The sequence below is a fragment of the Mastacembelus armatus genome, chromosome 20, assembly GCF_900324485.2.
Source record: "Mastacembelus armatus chromosome 20, fMasArm1.2, whole genome shotgun sequence".
In the NCBI taxonomy this organism is placed as follows: Eukaryota; Metazoa; Chordata; class Actinopteri; order Synbranchiformes; family Mastacembelidae; genus Mastacembelus; species Mastacembelus armatus.
Genome location: NC_046652.1, coordinates 6,304,240 through 6,329,116, shown reverse-complemented (window position 1 = coordinate 6,329,116; position 24,877 = coordinate 6,304,240).

Genomic DNA, 24,877 nt, shown 5'->3' with positions numbered 1-24,877 from the left:
ATTAATCACTGGCCAATTAGGCACTGGCACCTATGCCAACACTGGAGGAAGCTGGGAGTATATGCATCTGACTCAAGTGAGAGTCAGTACTGTACCGCTTTGCTCACTAACTGTTTTAATGACTTTCTCACTTTTATTTTTATGTCTCCAGTGCTCAGCGTATAATGCAAAGGACTCCCTGCGAGCGAAAACAATCAATTATGCATGCCATTAAATATGTATATCTGTGCCTTTGTTTATTCGATTGGAGTACACTGAAATTTCTTTTTCTCCTCCCAGTGATTTAGAAAGAAAATTAAAACAGCCTTTTTCTTACTTGTAACTACTCCTAATGCTATTGAGCTTTGACAGGGCTGATAAACAACACAGCCACAGATGACTTCCTATGCAACATCACTGCAAATCTCTTTTCTGATTTTACCTGTCAGCCAATCAATACTGTCTGCCTCCTCCTATCAAGCCTACAGGGACACTTCCTTTGGCACTTTGCTGTATTTAAATCCTTTTACACTGAAGCCTTCTAGTCATCTTCTAACTGATTGACGATCATGTATTACATGTTAAACTGAGATAGATGACAGACACCTGGTAGAGATTGTCCATACAGAGAGAGAAGGAGTCAGAGTGAAAGAATGAGAGTGGAGTTTAAATGCCGGCATGGGCCGGATGCCTGGTCTACTCATGAGTCAAAGACGTGTTGGGGCTGGAGGTTGGAGGATTAGAGTGCATAATAGATTTCAGAGCAAGGGAGCACTGATGCAGCCCCAATTCAAACACTGCCTAAGGCCTGTAAGCTTTCTTTACCAAAGATTGCAGTAGAAATAATAGTAAGTTCTTTTTTGCTGGTGGGGAGGCACTAATAGCCTCTTAAGAAAATCCCAGACTACTGTCAGACAGCCCAGCTTCGTTTCAGTGGAAAAGTTTCAGTGAAACATTCAAACGGCTCTCCTTGACCACTGTATGATCTTCTACAGTTCCCTCTCGAAGCTGACTGTGAGAGAACATCAAGTGTTTATCCTCAGTATTAAAAAAGACACCCATCTATTCAGAACTTATAAGTAAGAAACTAAAAGTAAAAACATTGCCTACTGTCACTTTTCAAATATGAAAGTTAAAGTGATAGAATGTTGCTGCTATTCTTGGTTTTCTAAAGGTTTTGTTTATCTTGATGTTGATGATGTCAAACACTGTGGTATGATCTGAGCAAAAGGATTAGGCCCTGACCACTGACCCTAAACACAGCTAAGCCACATGGAGACAGATCGGGCTATTAAAGTACCATAATGGAGGGAGAAAAGTGACACCAATTAGATTAAATGTGCTAGATATTCACCAGGCCTTTTTCCCTTCTAATTTCTCTTGGCAGAGAACCAGAGAGCAACTCAGCCTGGATAACAGAAGATAATGATCTCATTACAGTACACACTTCTTCTAGTCTGGGTAGAACCTGAAAGAGAACAGTGGCATTGGCTGTGACTGACACACAAACATATGCATTGGATAAACAGTACAGTCAGCTGAGGTAAAGAAAAAGTCCTCATGCACAGCCTGAGTAATATCTGAGTGCATATTTATCCAAGGTCAGACAGAGGAAAATCAGAACATGTTACAGCTTGTGGTCCTTGAATTATTAAGCATTTTAAAATCTTCCACATCCCCAAAAGTTCCCACTGCATTAATTAAAGTAGTTCAGCTGGAGAAGCAATGTTACATCCCCCTTGATGAAAGTAGACAAGGTACAATCATTACATTGCACTCAGGAGAGCATTTATGCCAGAGCTGTGTGCAGTTGTGTTGCCTTGTCTATGTACTTGAATCTGAAAAAAAAAAAGACTATAAGCAGGGCTAAGTAAAATTATTACCCTGTTGCCAAAGTCACAAGTTGGCAGTTGTAGCCATTAAAGTCAGAGGAATAAAGCAGTGGATTTTAAATCTTCAGCTTTAGCAGAGCAGTGTTTTATATCCAGGCTCCTTGTGGCACAGTAAACACATGCCACACCCATGTTGCGTGTAATCACTGATAACACACACAAACAGCTCAGCCTATTATAACATTAGGATTTTCATTATTAAAGAATATGGAAACATATTGCGAAAAACTTGAGGAGACGACTTTCACATCTGTACGGTTATATCATGACCTTACGTTACCAGCCGGTCATGGTTTACTAAAACAAGTGGCAACACAAGAGAACCAACAAAGTTGTTCTGTGACAAAGCAGCTACACAGTTCTCACACCAACAACATCTAACAAGCACAATCATGACAGTAACAACCAACACCTGTGCATTTTAGCCACAGTTAATATCAAGGCGGACTGCACAGATCAATTCACAGCTGCCCTGCGTGTAAAACTGAGGAGGCTTTTTGAACTGCAGAAAGATTTGAAAACACCCAGATGTTCTTGATGAAGATGTCAGAAGGTCAGACAGCTCCTGTAAGCACACCTTAAGCACACACATGTACACAACACAGCCATCTTTTGCAGTTGCTCTGTCCATTGTTCTCAGCTCTCTGCTTGATGTGCAGTCGATGCCACCTGTCCATGGAGCTCTCCTTGCCTCTATTGCTCTGGTTCCTGCTTCTCTGATAGGCCGCCCTGGCCCCAGTGTGGGTTGGACGTCAAAACCTCAGCATCTTTTAGTTTGGCTCTAAGGATGACCTACAGAGACTGCTTCCTTGTCTGTATTTTGGTGGACCTCCCCACACTGATGTGTGCCTAGCAATAAACTTGAATGAAAGAAAAACTACACTATAAAACTTTTTTGAGGTGTATTCAAATGTTTGAGTGGTGTGTATACAGAGTTTCAAAAACTATCACTTATATGCCTGTGGAACCAGCTCTCAGTCTGAGTTCAGGAGGCAGACGCCCTCTCTTATAGTTTATAGTTAGGGTGGCTCAGCTGGCCCTGAACTATCCCTTAGTTATGCTGCTATAGGCCTAGACTCCCCATCATGCAGCTAACGCCTCTCTCCTCTCCTCTCCTCTCCTCTCCTCTCCTCTCCTCTCCTCTCCTCTCCTCTCCTCTCCTCTCCTCTCCTCTCCTCTCCTCTCCTCTCCTCTCCTCTCCTCTCCTCTCCTCTCCTCTCACATTTGAACTGAGCCTGATTATGCTGGAGGGAGGGGGTTTTTCAGCATGCTGTTGCATGTGCTGGTTGTCTGTTGGATTTTGATTTCGAATGTGATTTATTTTGCTGACACTTGTGAAATGAGAACATTTATTCAAACAGAGGGACAAATGTAAGATCAGATTTACCTCTAGTAAAAAGTAAATCTAAAGTAAAAAATAATTTCAATATCTATAATGTAGGTAAAAGCCACATATTTCATAGTTTAAAGATAAACTTAATTCACTTCATTCATAGCTGACACCATTATGTAACTTATCACAGAGTGAGATAGAGAGGGTACTACAGTAATGAGTAGAAAATGAGTTATACTTTTATAACAATTCAAAGCATTTTCCTTTACCTTATAGTTTAGCTTTTTGTCAATACTGACTTTATGTTAGCTTAAGAGGAGGATTAATAGTTGCTTTTTCTTATTAAGTCATATTCAACGCATCTGTAAAGGTTAAGATAAACTCTTACTGGAGTTATTTCCATTCTTGGCTTTGGCATGTTTTGATCAAGATGTTCCAATGCAACACCAAAGCCTGCTTTTTATACATTTTCAACTGGTCACATCTGGCTAAAATAACCATTCCCATAGGGTGTCAAGTGAGACCCATCTCAGAAGGTATGACGCCGTATTTAAAAGTATATTTCAGCAGTACATTAACTCATATGAGAGTTCAGAGAGTCATAAAATAATTTTTTGGAGTATCTATCATCTTTAAATAACTTTCTGCTGGCCTGGAAATAAGAACTACTTATATAAAGATCTGGGTGGTGAGATTATCACAATTAACAAGACAAACTGTGATGTGTTTGGATGTTAGGGAGCCAAACCCAATTATTGACTCTGAAATGACTGAAATTGACTCTGAGTGTTCAAAAGTATTTATATTTGTCCACTATTCACATATAAACACTTCACAGTGCTTCACACTTCACAACTTCAAAGTGCAGTTGAAGATCTTAACATTAGCTCATTCACCTACAGTCTGTGCTCAGTGCTCGATCAGCCTGTGTGCTGCGTCCCTGCGTCCCCTGAACTCTAGCACCAGCTCTTATATGCACTTAGGTTGTCCATCCATCCATTATCTATACCTGCTTATTCCTAACCAGGGTCCCAGGGATCTGCTGGAGCCTATCCCAGCTCTCTTTGGGTGAAAGGCAGGGGTCCACCCTGGACAGGTCACCAGTCCATCACAGGGCCACATAGAGACAAACAACCTCACACACTCACACTCACTCCTATGGGCAATTTAGAGTCACCAATCAACCTGACATACATGTTTTTGGACTGTGGGAGGAAACCAGAGTACCTGGAGAAAACCCACACAAGCACAGGGAGGACATGCAAACTCCACACAGAAAGGTCCCTGCTGGGTTTTGAACCAGGACCTTCTCGCTGTGAGGCAACTTGTCTTAACATTTTATGACATTTTACCTATTTTATTTATTCAGCTAGAGAAGCTATGTTACATCCTTCTTGATGAAAGTAGACCAGGTACAATCATTACATTTGTACAATCATTGGAAGTTTTTATTCTTTTCCTAAAGTTCAATTTCTATTACAAATATTTGCAGGTTTTGATGTTGATTTTAATGTATATGTCACTTTCATCAACCCCAATTATTTTAAAACAGGCTATATAAATAAATTTGAATTTAATAATGTTAGGCTTCCATATTTAACATCACAGAGCCAGGACCAGCTATCATTAACTCTGTTGGTGGGGAGCCTTTCCAACCAAAGGATTGTGACTTTCCAGTTAGGTGTTTTGGAAATGAAACCTTCTTCAGATGCTTCAAAGCAGGTTGGTTTTTGTGATGGAAATGGATTCATGACATAAGGGACACTGATAAAGGCTTATGCTTCATATGTTGCTCTGCTATACAGAAGAAGCTCAGAAATGAAAAAAGAGTGAGGGGAGGCCCATTTGTAACAGATGACTTTGGAAAATGGAGGAAGGCAATGGAAAATGTACAGGCTCAGATGACAGAAAAACCGTCATTATTATTTGATAACTCTCAGATATGATAGTAAAAAAGCAAAATGGTGTTGTTTTGGAGCTGCCCTGTAAACTGTTTAAATTCTTAACCCAGGAGGGGCTGCAGCTTATACTTAAACAGTCTTTAGCTACACGTTGCTTATGAATGGCCCTTCAGGTGAGAAGAGATGTTGGTGTGTATATGAAATATGTCTGTGACGTGTTGTTCACAGAAGCATTGCTTTTAAGTATTGTCATGTTGTGACAGCGTTGTACTGTGCATCAATGAGACAAAGCATTGGTTATGTATTGCAACCCAAGATTCTATGAATTGGAAACAGCCGTCTGAGCTGTGGGCCCCACTGTTCCCTTGTACTAGCTAAGGAAAAAGCTGGTTCTGTTTTTGAGAAGGTCCTGTCTGAACCACTGCTTATATGTGGGTAGGCACTAGATTTGGACTTGGGAGCTCAATAATTTTCTCTTAAATGCCCTAGTGTGAGGATGAGATGGGACCCACAACGATAGCCCAGAGGACTGCACTGAATTTACACTATGTAACCAACAATCTAGTGCAGTCAGAAATGGCTCACAGGCCGACTAAATTGGAACGGGAATGGCTACAAAGAAGAAACAATAACTTCTGGACACTGTGAAGGGGTCAGGGATCACACAGGTCGACCTGAGCTCCAGATACAATTCCTAGCCACATGGAGATAACATCCCTGTATGAGGATGCTGGGTAAATTGGCTAAATACAATTCTGCACTGTCCACGAAATTGGAGTTTATACCTTATGTTCAAAGACACTGAAAGACTTCTCCAGTTCTGTTTGTGCATTTCATCAGCACCACCTCCAAGCTCAAGGTTTTTATTTATCTTTTCTCCACTGCGGAGATAATCTAGCCTATGCTCACTGAAATATTTTTGTATGCAAAGCAAAAAGAAAATAAATGCAGTTTATCATTTCGGTTAGCCTTACATTGTGATTTCAATACGCAATATGCACATTTTTGTTTTGTTATCTAACTACACAGACTGATACTATATTTAATTTAATACCTAATAATGCAGTTTTTCTCACTTGATATGAAGTGTTTACCACACATATAGGTGTGTGGTAAACACTTCATATCACACTTCATTTACACTAACACTACCACTGACACTAACACAAACACTTAATTTACCTAAAGTTTCTCTTCTCATCTGATCACCAGGAAAAATGTCACCTATTTCTGTGCTTGCCATTTTGTAAAAAAATCAAAATTTATTCCGTTTCGCATTTAACACAATATAAAATTTTTATAACCTAATTTCACTATTCCATCCACAGAAATCTACTGGGCCATGTATGGCATCAGTAGAGCAATTTTACAGACATGGTGAGTGTCAATGAAAGTTTCAGCAACACCAACTCAAAAAACTTCCACTTCCATCATTGTAAGAGTGATATTAATCTTTTGATTGACATTTAGCCAAGGAAACCAATGAGGATAGTTCCAAATGTTAAACTATTTATTTGAATGAGAAAAAAATATGAACCACAATAAAGCCTCCTGCCTCAAGAAGTGGACATTTGGTCTGACACAATGTTCATACTACTGCAATCCAACCCTTTATGAAAATTCCATCTTGAACAACAAATGTTTAACTTCCTGGATCAGACTCTGTGGTGGGACCTTTGTATTCACAGCCTGCCAAACTTTGAATAGTTTAGACTTAGAAGCAGATGCCACAAGTTAAAAGGCAGAAGTTATGAGTCACATTTAGTCTGATGAGTTACTGGAGCACTGTGGTCCATCTGCTCTCTGCCAGCCTTCCACCAGTCCCACTTTACTCTGTTGTAGTGTTTTTTGGACTCATCAGTGTTGAAAGGAGCAGATAAAAATAATTCAAGACAGTTTCAAGAACTGAAATTCTCTTTATATTTCAGCTAACATGGTTGACATTATGATCATAATGGGATGATGCCATAGTTTACTAAAGTGAAAAACATACATAGACTTACTACAAACAAATTAATAGACATGCATGGATATTGTTTTTAACTATAATCAGGCATCAACAGAAAAAAGGACAGAACAACATATTTTCTCTTGGGAAACATCTCCAAACTGGTATCTAATGCTGCAGCTAAGATAAATAGATTTACAGAAAACCCTGAGTTAGCTCTTGTGTTTTTTGGTTTTTTTTGCTGAATATGTTTTTAATAAGAAATGATTAATCCAATTCTAAATACTTGGTTCAATAAATTTGTATCAGAATATAACCTACATTAGAAATTCTGACAAGTGATTGGCTGAATTTGAACATTGCCATGTAATGAAAGTGACAGGCAATCCAATTCAGTATCTGCTGTAGAATATAAAAGATGTTTTGCTGATTTCTGCTGAACATTGACCCTACCAAAATAACTGACTGCCTTTTTAATATTCTGGGTTTTTTTTTTCAACTTTCTTTTATGTCCAGCTTCAGCTTGCTTTGCTTCCATTATGTACATAATCCGAGATGAAGACGGTGCTTTCAATTCCCAAACCCTTAACAAGAACCTAAAGGCAACTCTTAATCCCATTTTATGCAATATTTTGCTTTCTGTGTTAACTATTAGTGACAGTTTTAGACAGCCTTTTTTTTCCCATTAAAAGCACTGTTTACAAACTGTTACCTCAAATAAACCTGTCAAAAGTGTGTTCACAGGAAGAAAATATGTACAAAAAAGGAGCTTAAACACCACTTTGCTAAAAACAACTTTTTGACAGATATATATTTCTACATCACACAGTTACTGAAAAGTTTAAGCTTAAGCCATAACTTTGGAAATAAAATATGTTTAAGAAAACATCTTTGATTTCAGTTTCACTGTAAAAACATTTGACCTTACTTTTACTTACACTCTTATACTATATAATTGAAGATATATTGAACTCTACTATTCTTTCTAATGTAAGGTCTTACATCAGTGTAGCTGTCCACTTAAAGCACAAAGGCATAACTTTGACTGACACATCAGTAAGAAGAAAAGTGCAGTACAAAGTTCTCATATCTTTCACTTGCTCAATTGTACGAAATGCTGCTATCAGTTTTTCTTTCCTCCCTTCAATCACGTAAATTTGCCCTATCATTAAGAAGTCACTGCTTCATTCGTTTTAGACTTTCTTCTTCTCTCTGCCTTTTTCCCTTTCTTCTTCCCTTCATTTCTCTTTCTGTTGGTCTGCCTTCAGTTTGGCAGCTAGAAAGAGGATAAGCACAAGGCTGCCGTTAGTTCTAGTGCTCCAACATCATACTAATCATGGCAGGTGAAAGAAATTGATGGTAGGAAAAAATATGATTCCAGACCTAATCTTGCAACTTGCTGTGGCAGCTTACCAGTGAGTTATTGTGCCCTGAGGGCAGGTTTGGCTCTAGTTCTTTTTGTCTCCTTCATCTTCATCACTGCCTACAGTATGTGTATGGCTGTGTTATGTGCCTGTACACACAGGACTTACCTTTCTGTGATCTTATTCACGCTAATGTCAGTGTGTCAGTGACATACGTGCATGTGTACACAGAATCTGTTTATCAGCACGGTTCTGGCCACACAAATAAGAGCTTGACAAGACATTTAATAAGATTTTGGTGACATTCATATTTGGACAGCAGATCAGCTGTAAACTGTGGCCTCTGTCCAAAAAATCTGATAGGTTTCCTTCCACATGCCATTCAATAAACAGTGACACATGTCCTATGGTATGATTGATGTTAAAATATCAAAAGGACTTTTTGGCAATTTCACATTTTTCATTATGGCTGGTTAAATGGTCACTTTTTTTACAATCTGATTCAGCCTAATTTTGATGACATTGAATGATAAACCTAGTATATAGTACGTCATCTGTTGCTATCCTTGCCACATTGAATTTAGTGAATACAACTGCCATAGGAAAAAAACAAAAAACTAACAAAAAACAAAAACAAAAAACAGATACCTGGCTTTTCCAGGCTATAATAAAAAAAAATCACACAATAACCCTCTGTATGACTGAACTGTTAGGTCACTACATAATGTACAACGTGAAGGAGGGCAGAACGATCGTCTCTACATGTCATAGCCATTCTCAGGGTTTGTTTCTGAATGAGGCCAGATGGTATCAACCTCCATGTGTCTCGCATGTGTGTAAACAACTGTTCACAGCTTGGTCTTGCTAACTGAAACTCTGTTTTGTCTGGCAATAGCAAAGGTGCAAAGATTCTTGTAATCATGTCTTTTTCCCTGTAAGTGAAACATAGTGCAAAGGGCAATGTAGGACTGAACTGGGGAAAATACAGACTAAAGAGCTGTTGTGGGGTATGTATCCAGTGTGAATCATCTGGGTTCTGTAATTTCATCTTTTTATTTTTGTTATGTTTTCCTTGCATTTACAAGAGCTTGTGATCACATGGAAGTGGAGCATACAAAAGACTTACAGTCAAAGGTCACACTGTAGATCCAGAGTCACTCTAGTCAGTCAGAATCATTCTCAGCATCCTATCTTCTTCTTGTTTTGTTTTCAATGTCTTTATCTCCAGACGCCAGCTTTCCAAATGGAAAAAAAGGCCTTAGTCTGAAGCCAAATACCAAAATACCAACGGAAGGTAAAATAGAGTGAAAGCATATTACTGTGAAGTGTTCCATGGATACATAAAAAAGGGGTTGGTGGAGGGTGGTGGGGGGAGTCATCCATCTCATTTCCCTTAGAGGACCTCTATGAATTTTCTGAATGATGCTGGAAGCAGATTCACTCTCTTCATTCCTCCCACTTTGAATGTGCTCTGAAGATGACCATAATAAGAGGGGCGGGATCTGAAAGCCATCAAATCCTCTGGAGTACATTGATAAGAAGCTGACTGTGTGTGTGTGTATGGACGAACTGAGGGTTTAGTCATCACATGAATTCATGTGTGTTAGGGATGCTATGGGCTCACTGGGGTTGGGGATCCCAGCAGGGAATGATAAAATAACTTCACTACTATTATTTACTTTCCTGACTTCCATACTTTCTACTTCTTTATAAATTCATATTTTATTATCCAACCACTTTGGTCTAGACTGAAATATCTCAGCCACTGTTTGAAGAAGTTACTGTCCTCAGATGATCTGTCCATTTAGGATCCTTTTATTTTTCTTGTAGTGCCACTGTAAGTTGGCATACAACTATGAGATACCTTCCCATAAAATGTTGTACAGGCATTCATGACTTGTCATCTAGTGCTAAGAGTAAGTGAAAGGTTTCACTTATCAGGTGTTTTTTAGTGAAATGTTTCAGCTCGTGGAAACATGAGGTGGCACAAAATTTTCTACAGGTATTTTGTGTATCCAGAAGATGAATTGTATTGCCTTTGGTAATCCTCAACTTTTCATTTAGTATGAAATGTCACAACAACTGGATTGTCATTAAGTTTGGTGCAAACATTCGTGTCCTCCATAGGATGACTTGTAATATCTAATTTAACTTTTCATTCGTCATTATTGCACCAAAATTGTGTTTTTTCCAATATTCTTGTTTATGAGTAAATATCTTAAGAACTAATAATGTTCTCTAGAAACTGTTTGCCTGCTAACATATTCAAGAGTCAGTGTGTCACATTGTTGGAAAGGTTATTTCACTGGCTACATTATATGTCATATGTCATTGACAAACAATGTGACTGACTGATTTTACTATCATTAGAAGTTGTTCTACCCCCTGGGTGGGTTTTGCCTGTGAGTCGGGATGTCATTGGTTTTGGTACTGATTGAAAGTCTAAAACCTGACAGATATGTTTGCTTGTGGACTTATGCAGCTATGAACAGCCTAAATGCAAAGGAAACCTATAGAGATGACAGAGAAATTCACCTAACCCTACTGCACACACAAACAGCTGAAATTATTGTAATTTTCTGTTGGATCCATGCATGCGTGGGAATAGAGGGGAATGAAAGGGCACATCATATAGCAAAAATGGCAATTAAACTGGCAAAGGAAGAAAATATTAAAGTACCATTTGGAAGAGGGGAGGGTAAAGCCTTAATCACAGCAGTGGTGAAAGGGTCATGGCAAAGCAGGTGGGATGCAGACAACAGAGGGAGACACTTGTACAGTATCCAGCAGTCGTTCAGTATGATGGTATTTCAAGGGAGGTGCAGGAGAGAGGAGGTGGCATATTCACAGCTCAGGCTAGGGCACACTGGAGTGAGGCAAACACTTTATTTAATGGGTAAAGAGACAACAGACAAACGTTAGGTGTGTGGTGTCAGAGAATGTACAGCACATTTTAATAGAATGCAGGAAATACGCATCACAGAAGACTGTGCTAAAAGATAAAATATGCAAGTTAGACAGGTTGGAATCTACAAGGAAGGGTGACAATACTAAAGAGTGTAGCAAGGCCATTATGGAGTACCTCAAGGACACAGGATTAATACAGAGTGTATTTTTTTCTCCCATATTACTGTTATATGTCAAATGTGTGATTCACACTCCGGTACAGTAGGTGGCGTTATGCACCTTCAAAGGCCGGTTGCGACCTGCCAATATAAAAAAAGAAGAAGAAGAAAGTCGTGGACTTATTTTATTCACATGACTGCAGAATGTTAATCCACCATATTTGTGTCTGTTTGTAGTAAATAAACAGTGAAAGCAATCAGAGAACAAACGGAAACTTTTTAATGTGGACTGAAAAGTGAAGGACGATGGTTTTATGGCTTTTTCTCAAAGATAATACGTCTTTTGGACTAAAAATTGGATTAAAAGCGAATGATATGCAGCACTGGACGTGTCCGTGTATGTGTGGATCTCTACACATCAGCAAAGGTAAGAAACACCATCTTGCTTTGTGTGTACATTATTTTTTTCAGGCCCGGAGTCGGGCCATGGTAGTATACCCGGCCAGACGTCGTCTATAATTGGATTTTGTTGTTTACTCTGTTCAAAAATACGCACAGAACTGGTGATAATAAGGTCTGCGTCCGTCCATACTATCTATTAGGTACTACATTTGAGTAAGTACGTACTTCCGGACCATTAAAACAGTAGGCTTTATATGAGTATGGTTAGTCTGAATAGAATTCGGACACGCTACATCCGCCATGTTGATGTTTGTCACGTGACAGGTCGTCACAACCGCGCAAATATTTAAAGAGCCCACTGTACTACACGGCAATGTCTCCGTTAAAAAGGCTGTTAGCAAGCTGGTGTACGGCGCTGACGTTAGCTTGATCTGCTCAAAATTAATGATTAAACATCTTTTCACAGTGGAGTCACAAAATCATCTCACTTATTCATATTGTTTAAACTTTCAATAAGTCAGTCGTTTATTTAGATGATCTTAAACAAGTGCAATCTAACCACAACAACGTTTTTCCCGCGCACTACACTGTCGCTTTGCTCATGTCATATCGCTCGTTTCTCTGATTGGTTTATTCTGCGTCCATTGGCCCGCCCCCTGGAATTCGATCTTGACCAGGTTATCAACTATGGAGACTCCACTTCTCTGTATTTATTGTATATTGTATATGTTAGTCTGGCTGTTCAGGCTGGGCCATGGGGTTTTGACCAAGACAGATGTTTCCATTATAGGTGCTGACCATCAGCAGTGACATTAGGCTTTAGTTTGAAGCACCACTCTATTTATATACAATTCATAGAGTTGCCACCATGACTACAGACCTTAAGTCTTGTTTACTTTTTGTCTTTATTCTTTTATCATCCGACACAGCTTTCACTGTGCTGAAGTTTTGGCACTGTGTGAGAGAATAAAACATCCACAAAAATATTATTGCCTTTGCCATCTGCATTGATTTGATGAAGACTCTACAGTATTAGGCCAGTGAAAAAAATACGCCTCAGTTCAGATTCATATATTTCATATATTTAGTTATCTACTTGTCTTTCTTTTTAGACACATCATCATAAAGAGTCACTGCACACAAAAACAATTTTGAACTCCTTATTTTCAGAAGTTGGAGGTGCATTTTGTGATATGAAGCTCTTACTCATATTTCAAAATGATGACTATATCAGTTTGAGTCTGCAGTAATCAGACAAGAACAACGTTGTAAATCTAATATAACCAAAACACAATTAATCACTCCAGACTGCTTGTATCTAAATGGAGTTTTACCTCTGTATTGACAAAATATATGCTTATTGCATATTTCAGAATTCTCTGGGATCATTATTCAACTTTCATTTCTTCTGACTGGTAAAATACGACTGTGCACTTGGGTCTGTTTACTTGTCTGTACTTTTTTCTACACATATTTCTACATTGTGGTGTGATGAAGGGAAATTGAACTGACAGGGAGCACTACTGTAGCCCTTTGACTCCTTAAATTACAGTCTTGAAGATTTTACTTTACTGATGAGTAAAATTGTACATAAGCTATTTATTTTCCTACATTCCTTTATTTTGTGCTTGAGATACGAACTGTCATGCTTTCATATTTAACAACTTTGTGGGCCTTAAATGCACATGAAAGCATCTTTAAATTACTTCTGCAAGCATTCAGAGGGGCATTCAGAATAAAATGAGGCAATAACATCTATAACATAGAGTATAGACTATGTAAAATCCTTTGGGGATTGTGTGAATTTAGCCATAATTCAGACATAAAGCTTGAACTTGTGTTTGGAGTGAAATAAGGTACTAAAACCCATTTTAAAAATGATTTGTTTTTACCATAATACATTAGCTGACTCCTTATTTATCTTTTTCAATATTTATTAATAAGGCTGCGATCGTAATATTTTCCTCACAAATCATTCATACCCATTAGATGTGTCGAGTATAATTAATGGGTTTTAATAAGGAAAAAGAGATTCCTCATAAAGCAGCAGAAGCAGGAAAAGGAGGTGTGCATCAGTGTATTAAAACATATTGCAATGCTGAGAAGTGGGAAAATAGTCATTCATCATGCTATGGTAATGTCCATGCTTCAGTATCTACCAAATCACAGCTATTGCTGGTGTGTGTGGTTGTGTCTATGTATGTGTGCACATAGACATATTCATGTGATTTGTGTTATCTGAGTCACTGGTGTGTGGCTATCTATGATGTAGCTCCTCATTACCACATAATTGGCCTGGTGATAAAATGATCATGGTTAGGCTAAATCACTTTGTCGTACACCTCAAGATAGACCATACTCTCTCAAGCTATTACTGCAGGCTCTTCATACTGAAATATACAAACTAGAGTCCTGCTTGAGGTGCTTATTTGAGGAATGTGTGAAGTGAGATTGCATCCAGGATGGAGAGCTGTCACTTTGATTTTCATACCTTTAGCAGTTCCAGATTCCTGTATTTGTTAAAAATGTGCTAATTAAAAGATCCTATCTTTTAATCTTTATTCCTTTTGAAAGTTCTGTAAATGAAAGAAAATGAAAACTACACAGAGGGTTCCCAGACTAAAAAGCTGATATATGAAATATTTTGCACTGACAGAAAGTGTTTAGTTTTATCCTTCTCTTTGTCTGTTAGTTATATGACACCGGATGCAGTGCAAAAACATCTCCAATATGGCATCTGTGAAGCAGACAGGAAACATTTACTAAGCACATTCTGGATTTAGCAATTTTCCAAGTGATATGTTACTGTTCTCTTTAAATGTTTCCCCAGACCTACAGATTTCCACAGGCCACGTCAAAACAATAACTTTCACTGACTTGTTAAAGCAAGTCCATGTAATCAAAAAATTTCAACTCTAAATTTAAAACAGTTGTTTATGTTGAGATTTTTAATAGTATGACTACTTTAAAGCATTTAAGCAGCAATGGCAGTAATATATTAATGTTTTCTGACAGCAGATAACACCAGTAGCCTCACTTGGTTATATCAGTCCAAGTGTGTTGAATTAAGCAAGGGTGCATTTTGTTGAATGAATGAATTGAACTTTGATTTGTAAGGGGAATCATATTGTATCATATCGATGCATCATAGTGACAGTGTTTGTGCCATTCACTAGTCCTTAAAATGGGGAGGAGAGGTGAAAATACAGAGAAATAGAGAGAGAGACCTTTGTAGTTCACATTTCCATTATATATTTACAAATACAAATTCAATAACATCACAATTTATTGATTGGGAAAGTTACAAGCTACTAAGGACTATGTGAAGCAATTCGAATTATATTTTGCTGCCCTTTTATTATTGCGTGTGCTCTTCCCAATGGCGGTTAGTACTGTCGCTTCACAATAAGAAGGTCCTGGGTTCAAAGCCTATTTGAACTGGGACATTTCAGTGTGGAGTTCTGTTTTCCCCCATTTTTGTTTGCGTTTCTTAAGGTTCCTCCAACAATCAAGACAGGTAGACAAGACATACCGTTTGGGGTTTGTTTGTCTCAATTATATCAACACCCACCTGGACAAGTAGATGAGCACTGTGTGGGTCATGTTTCTTGACTTCAGTGTGTTCAGCATCTGGGTTAGATACTGACAACAATGCAGGTGGATGCCCCCCTTGTGTCCTGGACTGTTGATTATCTGACTGGCAGACCACAGTACGTGCATCTGCAACATATATTAGACTGAGTGATCAGCAACACTGAGGGTCTGCAGGAGGCTGTCCTCTCTCCCTTCCTCATCACCAAGGACCTTCTTCAGAAGTTTTCTGATGACTAATTGGATTCTAAAGTAATTGGATTTTTTTTTTTTTCATCTGCAGCTTAATGTGACAAAAACACATTTGTACAACTTGTGGTGTACATGAGGAGGACTAGGACTCTGGTGACCCTGTTTCTATCTATGGGGTCAGTGTGGACATTGTGGAAGAATGCGAATACTGAGGGGTGTACTTGGACAATAACCTTGAATGAGACAAAAAAACAAATGTCCTTTATAGGAAGGGCCAGTGCTTTTTTGAGAGCGGAGGTCCTTCAAAATCTACCAGATGAGGATGAAGGACACAACACTCAATAAGCTTATCCACAAGGCCAGCCATGTTGTGGGAGGGGAGATGGAGTCTCTGACAGCAGTGTCACAGAGGAAAATGTTGACCAAGATAAGGACAATATTGGACAACTCTTTACACCCTATTCATGATGTGCTGGTCAGCCACCGGAGCACGTACAGCCAGAGGCTCATTCCCTCACGCTGCACCAAGTGTGCCACAGGAAATCACTCCTGCACAGTGACCATCAACCTGTTCAACTCCTCCCGCTGAGAATCTGTCTATTGATTGATGCTGTGCATAGTTTTAATCTGTACTATTCACTGTAAATATGTATATTTTTAACTAGGTTTATAGCATCTATTATAGATAGGGTATATTTTTATGTTATATATTCTGAATAATGGGGTTTTATTTTATCTTCTTTTTTTACTAAATGTTATATGGAATATGTACAGTAGGTGTGCTGGGCCTTTAAGAGATTTTCTTTTTCTACCCATGATTCCACCCCCTGCACACCACACCAGAAGATACACATATGGGCAAGCTATAGGGGCTTATGAGCCTCTGGTTGGGTAAAACATAGTGCTCTATACAGTCCGACCACTAGCTTAGCACCAGCAGGCCACAGGCCAAAAATATTTCCAAAGGCTTCTCTTAAGATCCTTAAATACAGTGAAATACATTGGAATTTAGACACAATATGCAGATTGGTCATCTTATCCTTCCTTGTGCCTCATTGGGCCTCCCCTTGGTGCTGAACAACTTGTGAAAGAGCAGACTCCATCTGCAGCAGGTGTGGGTCTAATGATGCTTTGATGCCATATGTCAAATCCCATCACTTGCTGAGTAGACTGACATTTCCAATGATGGCTCCTAGCAACAGCATTACAAGGCATTGACTCTCACCTCACTTCCTAGAAGGGATTGTTAAGTGTTGACAAAAAGTAACTATTTATTCAGAACCAATTTTTTGTGTGGTAACACTTCCATTTTCACTTTCACAGGTGGATAGTAGTACATAAATTATTCTAAAACTGACACAAGGTCATTTCAATATATATAGTGCTAAACAAATCTTTTTTTAAAAATCTGTTGGCATATTTTATCTCATTGTCTTGTTGATTACATATTTGAAGTTGTGTGTGTACATGCAGTTTATGTACACTCATATGTGTCATCTTATGTTTTCAGTAGACAACTTCTGATTATTGCATCAACAGCAGTCAGGTCTTTAATGTCCCCCTAAATTTTTTTTTTTTTTTTTTTTTTTTTTTTTTTGTCAAATCATAGCTTCACAGCCTACACTTGGCTTGGCTGAGTAACTAGTAATCATTCCACTTTTGTTTGATGTGTGGGGTGCTGTCTAGTCACAGGCAGCCCATCAGAGTCAAGTGGTATAAAGTGATTGCCTGCATTGTGTCAGCAATAGAGATAGAAGACTGTTTGTCTTTGTGCTGCATGTATAAAACAATAACAAAGACAATATAACATACAAGCTGAGGCATGTGTGTGTTTCCAAATATTTAGGGATGTGTAGTGATACAGATATGGAAAGTACCTGACACCCCTAGAAAAAATATTATGGCCACTGACCAAGTCATAGATGCAAGAAAACTGAGGTTCCTTTTACCTTTATCACATAACACTGTAATTTTCAGTATTATGTGGTATACCTCACTATGAATAAAATTAAAAAATCAAAAAATTTACAATCTCATAATCAAATAAACTAAACAAATTATTTTTAACTGAGCATGTTTAAATATATCTTTCAGTTTCAAGTCAAGGGTCATCTTCCTGCCGAATCACCCACCTTCTTTGACTGAAACTTTGCAGACAGCCACCCTGGTATTATCCTGTAGGATACCTTGATAAACAAGCAGTCAAGTTCCAGAGGCAGCTGAGCAGCCCAAAATCATAGCGCTTCCTCCACCATATGTCACTGTTGGCAAGATGTTTTCATGTTGGTACGCTGTTCTTTTTTACTTCATATGTAGTACTGCATAATCTTTTGGAGCAAGATTCATCTCTCCAAAAGACACATTCCTGCAGTGCTGTATGGCTGAATCATGAAGAGAGAAGATCACCAGCTCCAATGAATCCTTCAGGTCTTTAGCTGTTACCTTAGAGCTTATTTTTCCCTCACTGATCATTCTGAGCTGTGCCTTTGGAGGAGTCTTGGCTGGGCACTCACTTCTATGGAGAGTAGTCTCCATTTACAGACAACATGTCTAAGTGTGGTCTGATAAATATGTCAAGTCTTTGAGATGACTCTGCAGCCCTTTACAGCTACATGCAAACCAACAACTCTTGACTGTCGGTCTTCTGAGATCTCTAAAGTGAGGCATGACTCACATCAGCTGAAGCTATTTGTGAATAGCACACTGACACTGTTTGAGTCTTTTTATAAGTCAAGGCAGTTTTAAATCACACCTTCACTCTTGTTTCAGTGATTGGACTCTAAGGTTGCTAACACCAGTTTCCAGTTGACCTTCAGAAGCCTAGTGTTGCCATTACTTTTCCCACCATCACTTCGTATGTTTAGTGGGTGTGTTAAATAAAGACATGAAAGATCATGACTGTTTGTGTTTTATCAGCTTAGAAATATTGTTTGTTGATATTTGTGACTTTGGTGAAGATCAGATCAGATTTCATGGCCAATTTATGCAGAAAACCAGGGAATTGCACAGTGCCATTTGTTGCATCTGTGGGGTTTTACAACAGAAGCCGTAGATATAGGCAAATTTTCAAAAAAAAGTAAAAAGTAAAAAAAGTTCAGACAGGCATAACTTGACAGTGTGTTTTATCAGCGGATTTGAATGTTATTATGCTATTTAATAAGGGTCATCACACATCAGTACCATATACACAGGTTAGTCGGCGCCTTCTACACCTACTAGTAAACTGAGGAGGCTGCTCATCAACCATTTATTTCACTGATCCAGTTCTGTGTGGATTAACAGCTAATTACAGTTGCAGTTGTGTGTCATTAGCACTGACTTAAATGTAGTTCAGGAAGTTCTTTATTATCAGGTAATGTGCACCCATGGTACCTAGAGACCTGTGGTGGTTGTAGACAGCTTTAATGCGAGTCACAATCTTGTCCTTAACTATCCAAGTAGTTTTATTACCTGAACATAAACAGGTAGTTTGTGTTCTTAAACATAAGGTCATAGGGGAAGAACACTGGATAGCTGCTGCATCTGTCTGTGCCTGTTACACAGAACTGCTGGTGACTTTAGCTTTAGCAAGCCTGATAAGAAGCAAACAGAAAATGTACATAAATGGTATCTATTGCTCAGCAGTGACAGTAAGCAAAACACACAAGCGCTCTAATAACTCTTCAGTATTCAGTACAAGATATTTAGGGCTGACGAACCATAACATTAAACACCATAAATAGAGGCTAGGCTACATACTGACTAACCCCTCCAAATCCCCTCCACACATAGTGTAGAGCATAGCTGGAAATCAAGCAGGGCAGTGTTCCTGGAGGACCAGGATTGGGAACCACTGGCATAAATGCATAAGGACATCACAGGTATCCACACAGTCTCTTTCAGGGTCATGAAAAATGTGTGTAGTGACTGTCAAAGCTCTGCCAAACTGCTTGTCTCTTCACCGGAGAAAAGAAAATCTGACTGTGTTGTGACTATCAGCTCTGTGTCTCTGTCCATCATGCCATTTCACTGAAGTGCCACTGCAGTGTAGCATGGACAGCATGGATATGCATCTACTGACTAGTCTCCCATATGTCCCTGACACCCCACATCACACACTGTGTTGCCACAACGTCACACCCCTACAGTCGCTGCGGTCACACTACTCTGTTGCATTTTTATAATGTGCGACGAGGTGGTTCTGGCAGAATGCAAAAGTGCTGTTACCCTTTAAAATGTACTGCACACAGTCAACATCAGTGTTATGAGTTACACTGTAGCCTCACACAAAAGTGATATCATGTGCCTTGGAGTATATATCTATATCACCAAAGAAGTTATATCTCCATATACAGTGGGTACGGAAAGTATTCAGACCCCTTTAAATTTTTCACTCTTTGTGTCATTGCAGCCATTTGCCAAAATCAAAAAAGTTCATTTTATTTCTCATTAATGTACACTCAGCACCCCATCTTGACAGAAAAAAACAGAAATGTAGAAATTTTTGCAAATTTATTAAAAAAGAAAAACTGAAATATCACATGGTCATAAGTATTCAGACCCTGTGCTCAGTATTGAGTAGAAGCACCCTTTTGAGCTAGTACAGACATGAGTCTTCTTGGGAATGGTGTGAAAGTTTTTCACACCTGGATTTGGGGATCCTCTGCCATTCATCCTGGGGATCCTCTCCAGTTCTGTCAGGTTGGATGGTGAACGTTGGTGGACAGCCATTTTCAGGTCTCTCCAGAGAAGCTCAATTGGGTCTAGGTCAGGGCTCTGGCTGGGCCAGTCAAGAACGGTCACAGAGTTGTTCCGAAGCCACTCCTTTGTTATTTTAGCTGTGTGCTTAGGGTCATTGTCCTGTTGAAAGATGAACCTTCGGCCCAGTCTGAGGTCTTGAGCAGAGGTTTTCTTCCAGGATATCTCTGTACTCGGCCGCATTCATCTTTCCTTCAATTGCAACCAGTTGTCCTGTCCCTGCAACTGAAGAACACCCCCACAACATGATGCTCCCATCACCATGTCATTGGAGTAGTAATGTAGGTTGATATCTTCAACCACACCTCTTTTCTTAGTGGATTTATTTCTGTAGCAAAACAGCAAAAGCTGTAATAATAATAAAGTAAATATAAAAAAACAAAGTGTAAAACTGTTGTGAATATCCAGTAACTAAGAAGCTGCTAACTTAGTTTCTTAATTGACACTTTAACTGTTTTTCATTTGATCAGTTGTTTATATAAAAATAAGAATAAATGCAGCAATAGGTTTAATTAAGATTTTTTTTACATATGAACAACTAAGAACTAACAGAAAAAAAATATGCAGTGTAGTGTAGTTCTAGATACGCATTATCTTGAAACACATTTCTGTGTTTTACAGCGCGGAGTCTTCCCTGAGTGTTACAGTTATCTTCATTGTTTATGAGCTGCTAACTCATAATTGGGACCGTCATGGTGAGACACTGTTTTTCAAAGGCAAGAGGAATTTGAAATATCAAAGAAACAAGAGAGTTAACAATATTTCCCTAACTGTTGCTGAATAATTGACTGCTAAACCATTTTCCTCTAAGATATACAGTGATCTACTTTCCTATGGCTGAGATGTATGCTAATAAAGCTCCTCTCCAGGTTGTGGCTTCAGTGTTGTTTAAGGTGTATTCTCTCCCCTGATGGCCTCTAATCAGCTCCGCTCAGCCAAGCTTACTCCACCTGGAGGACTGGCTACTGATTTTCTGTCAGAAGGAAAAGCACACCATAATTATGCTGCCATTTGAAATTCCATCACTCTCCTTTTGCAACAGAAATAAGATGCATCTCATTGAAATGTATGTGGAATGCTGGAGGGATATATTCTCGGGTAAACCTTGTCTTTTTAATTAAACACATGGTGGCCTTGGTGGATTGCTTGTGACACAGGGAATGATCAGGGCACTTAGAGGGCTGCAGTTCAGGTAAATATGCTTTTAATGTCCCAGAAGGTAGCTGGAGGTGCATGACTTGGCATGTTTATGGAACTGTGGAGTTTCGAAAGCATATTTAAAACATACATAGTACATTAAATATGTTAACCTTTTCACCTTAAAGTGAAACTGCAAAACACTAAACTAGTGAAAAAGAAGCACTTGTAAAAGCCTGTGCTGTGTCTTTATCAGAAATATCTAGTCTTAAAACAGACTGCATGTATTCATCACATTTTAAACCTGTAGGTAGAGGATGAGACCCATTCTTTATGATATGATGCCGATTACGAGGATTGATACGAGATCATGTTTTCCCAGGTCTCATTACTGGCATCCCACTAGCATTTACAAACCCTACACGAAGCCTGCTTCCACAGAGCCCAACTCCCAGACATGACTCTTTTTCTCTCTGTATCAAAGCAATATGAATACATTCACACTATAATGGATAATCTTATTAATCTTTGCTTTTTATGATTAAAAAAGAAGAAAAAAAAACATTGTCGGTTTCTTACATGCAGAAAAAAATGACACTCACATCAGTAATCCCAGAAAGACAAAGTCGAATGACCTTGACATTTCACTTTCCTGAAATGCCAGTAGATTATTCAGTCAGCTGAAGAATGAAAGAGACAGGGTGGAGGGGAGGGGAAAAACAAAAATAAAATTATTCAGAGGGGAAATAGACATTTGAATTCTCAGTGATATGCCAAATTTATTTTTATCTGGATTTACTGTCTTTTTATTTTCTTTTTTCTTTTTTTGCAATAGCTAAGCTACAGTATCCAAAGTGATTCACTTTACAATTACTTATTAATGTCTTAATCAGTGATGGACTACAATTCTGGCTTAGCTCTGAAGTCTTATTGTTTTTGTATATGTATGAATACAGTATATGTTTGTGTGTATTTGCTGAGGGGGGAGGATGCTGTCGGCTCTCTGAGTCAGCCGTTACCCCCTCACTCTCCTCTCGCTTCACTGCCTCTCACCTCTCACCTGCCCTGTGGCCTGCCGCCTGCAGACAGGTGCTGGCTAATCGTACCCTCATTCCTCTTCACCCTCTTGTTTTTCCATTTCTCCTTCACTTTTCCCTCAGTAGCCTCTCACAAACAGGACAACAAGGTCTGACTACTAACATCGCTATCTGACCACATCGTTCACCTTCCAGAGCCTCAGAAAACCTGTTATTCAGCCAAATAACCTTGAACAATGACCAAGGTAAAACATCACATTAGAAATAACTTAACTATATAGAATTTTTCTCCTTTTCATGACTGAAAGGGCAGGAATGAAATGAGTGTGTTATTCTGCAAGATGCTCACTTGTGATTTCACACTACACAGACAGGGCTAAAATGACATTACATCTTGTATGTTGTGTCTCAGTGTTGTGGATGTTCACTGTAATCCATGTTCCTGTCTTGTTTATTAAATACAGTGTTTGGTCCTGTTTCTCTCCTGTCCACATTGTTTTGCCAGCAGTGCTGTGTCTCTCTGGCTTGTCTCTCTGAAATGTGCATCTGCATCACCTGTCAGTCACAGAAAGGCATGCCATGTGTTGTTTGATTGACGTCTGGATCTGCTTTAGGAGAAGGGACCGTCTCTCACATGGTTCAGTGCGCCAAAATATGTGTGAACAGAAATGAGGACATTTATGGAGAATAAGAAACTGTGAAGTCAGAGATGAAAAAATCGTGATAAAATCATATGAGCATGTTTTAGATGAATCCTGATCCTTCATGTGTCGTGTGTCCATGGGATAGAGTGAGAGTGCTTGCAGGTGTGTCTTTGTCAATATCATTTAGTGCATCTCTTTAGGCATAGTGGTGTGTGAAACTAAGACTGAGATCTTCCTCTTTTGTGCCTGATCTAATGTTTCCCAACCAAGGCGAGCCCCCCTCCCCTCGGTACACAGGTGTGGTTTGACAGGGCGAATCTGCAGGCTGTACATGCTGTACTTGAACCACAGGGTGCATTTATACCCGGAGATCACACTGAGGAGCACTAGAACACACACACACACGTATTATCTCTCCAGAAAGCTAGGCTTTGTTAAGCTTTGATATTTTTCAGTAGCTACTTCAGTGTCCTCTTTGGTCACATTTAACGTCTTGCAGACACTCTTAAACTCTTAAACCAGAGCATAAATGACCGTGTCCCCTACTGATCTCAGAGAAGGTCAGTGTGGCAATCTGTTGTTTTTTTTTTTGTTTTTTTTTTAAATCCTCTGTTGCGTCAAGAATGAATTACAAAATGATGTTTCTTGTGAGGTGATCCACAAATGCAAATTTCCACCCAATGTAATAGTTCATTCTTTTTTTTTGTTTGTTTGTTTGAGGAATAACTATATTGACATGTTAATCACAAAGCTTAATGTTTTTATCTCTAAAATTATTAAGCACATTTATCCAGTAACAAAAGCCATAAAAACCTTTGCAGAAAGTTAAGAGGCTGAGCTGCTTATGTGTTTTATTTATTCAACAATTTTCGACATAGTGAGGCATGTGTTTTGATAAAAGTATTCACAAACTGAATTTTGGCTGAATTCACCAAAAATGAAAGGTTCACCTTAGAAAGGAACGATGTGCTGTTTGAAAACGTGTCTCTGACAGTTGCAGAACACCCCCCATAAGAGTTTTGAAAGAGGGGAAACTTGACAGTTTTGTGACTGTCTCCATGGAAACGGTGAGAGGGTCTCATTAGGGTAGTACCAGAAAAATCTGTTTTGGAGGAACAAAACCCCTGACAAAAAAGCTGAGACCAGCATGATTTTAGAAGAAGCAAAACAACAAAAAGCAAACAAAAAAACAACAAAGGAATTATACGTTTTGCTTGGAAATCAGAAAAAAGTCAAACTTCAAAAACAGAGGACAGAAAAGGACTGAGATTATGAAACATATTTGCAGAGCTGCGGATTCAAAATGGTCCTTGACAGAGATTATAAGTTTGCTGTTGCATCAGACAAAGCTAGTTTTCAAGGGCAGTCTCTCTTACATACAGTATCTGATGGGGTTTGGCAACAGTTTAACTGGCATCACCGTCATCTGCAGTATTTTGTCTGCCTCTCTCTTTCAGCTTTGCAATGTATTTTCTCACACTTAAATTTTACACCTCGTAATATTTTCACGCCCACATACAGATGTAACTGGCATAGACATCTTTACAAGACAGGCTTTTTTCCTCTGTATGCAGAGCATCTAATAGATGTCTCTGCAATGCACTTTTCCTCGCAGAAATTCTCTGGAAATTTATATTCTTCCCAGATGACACATT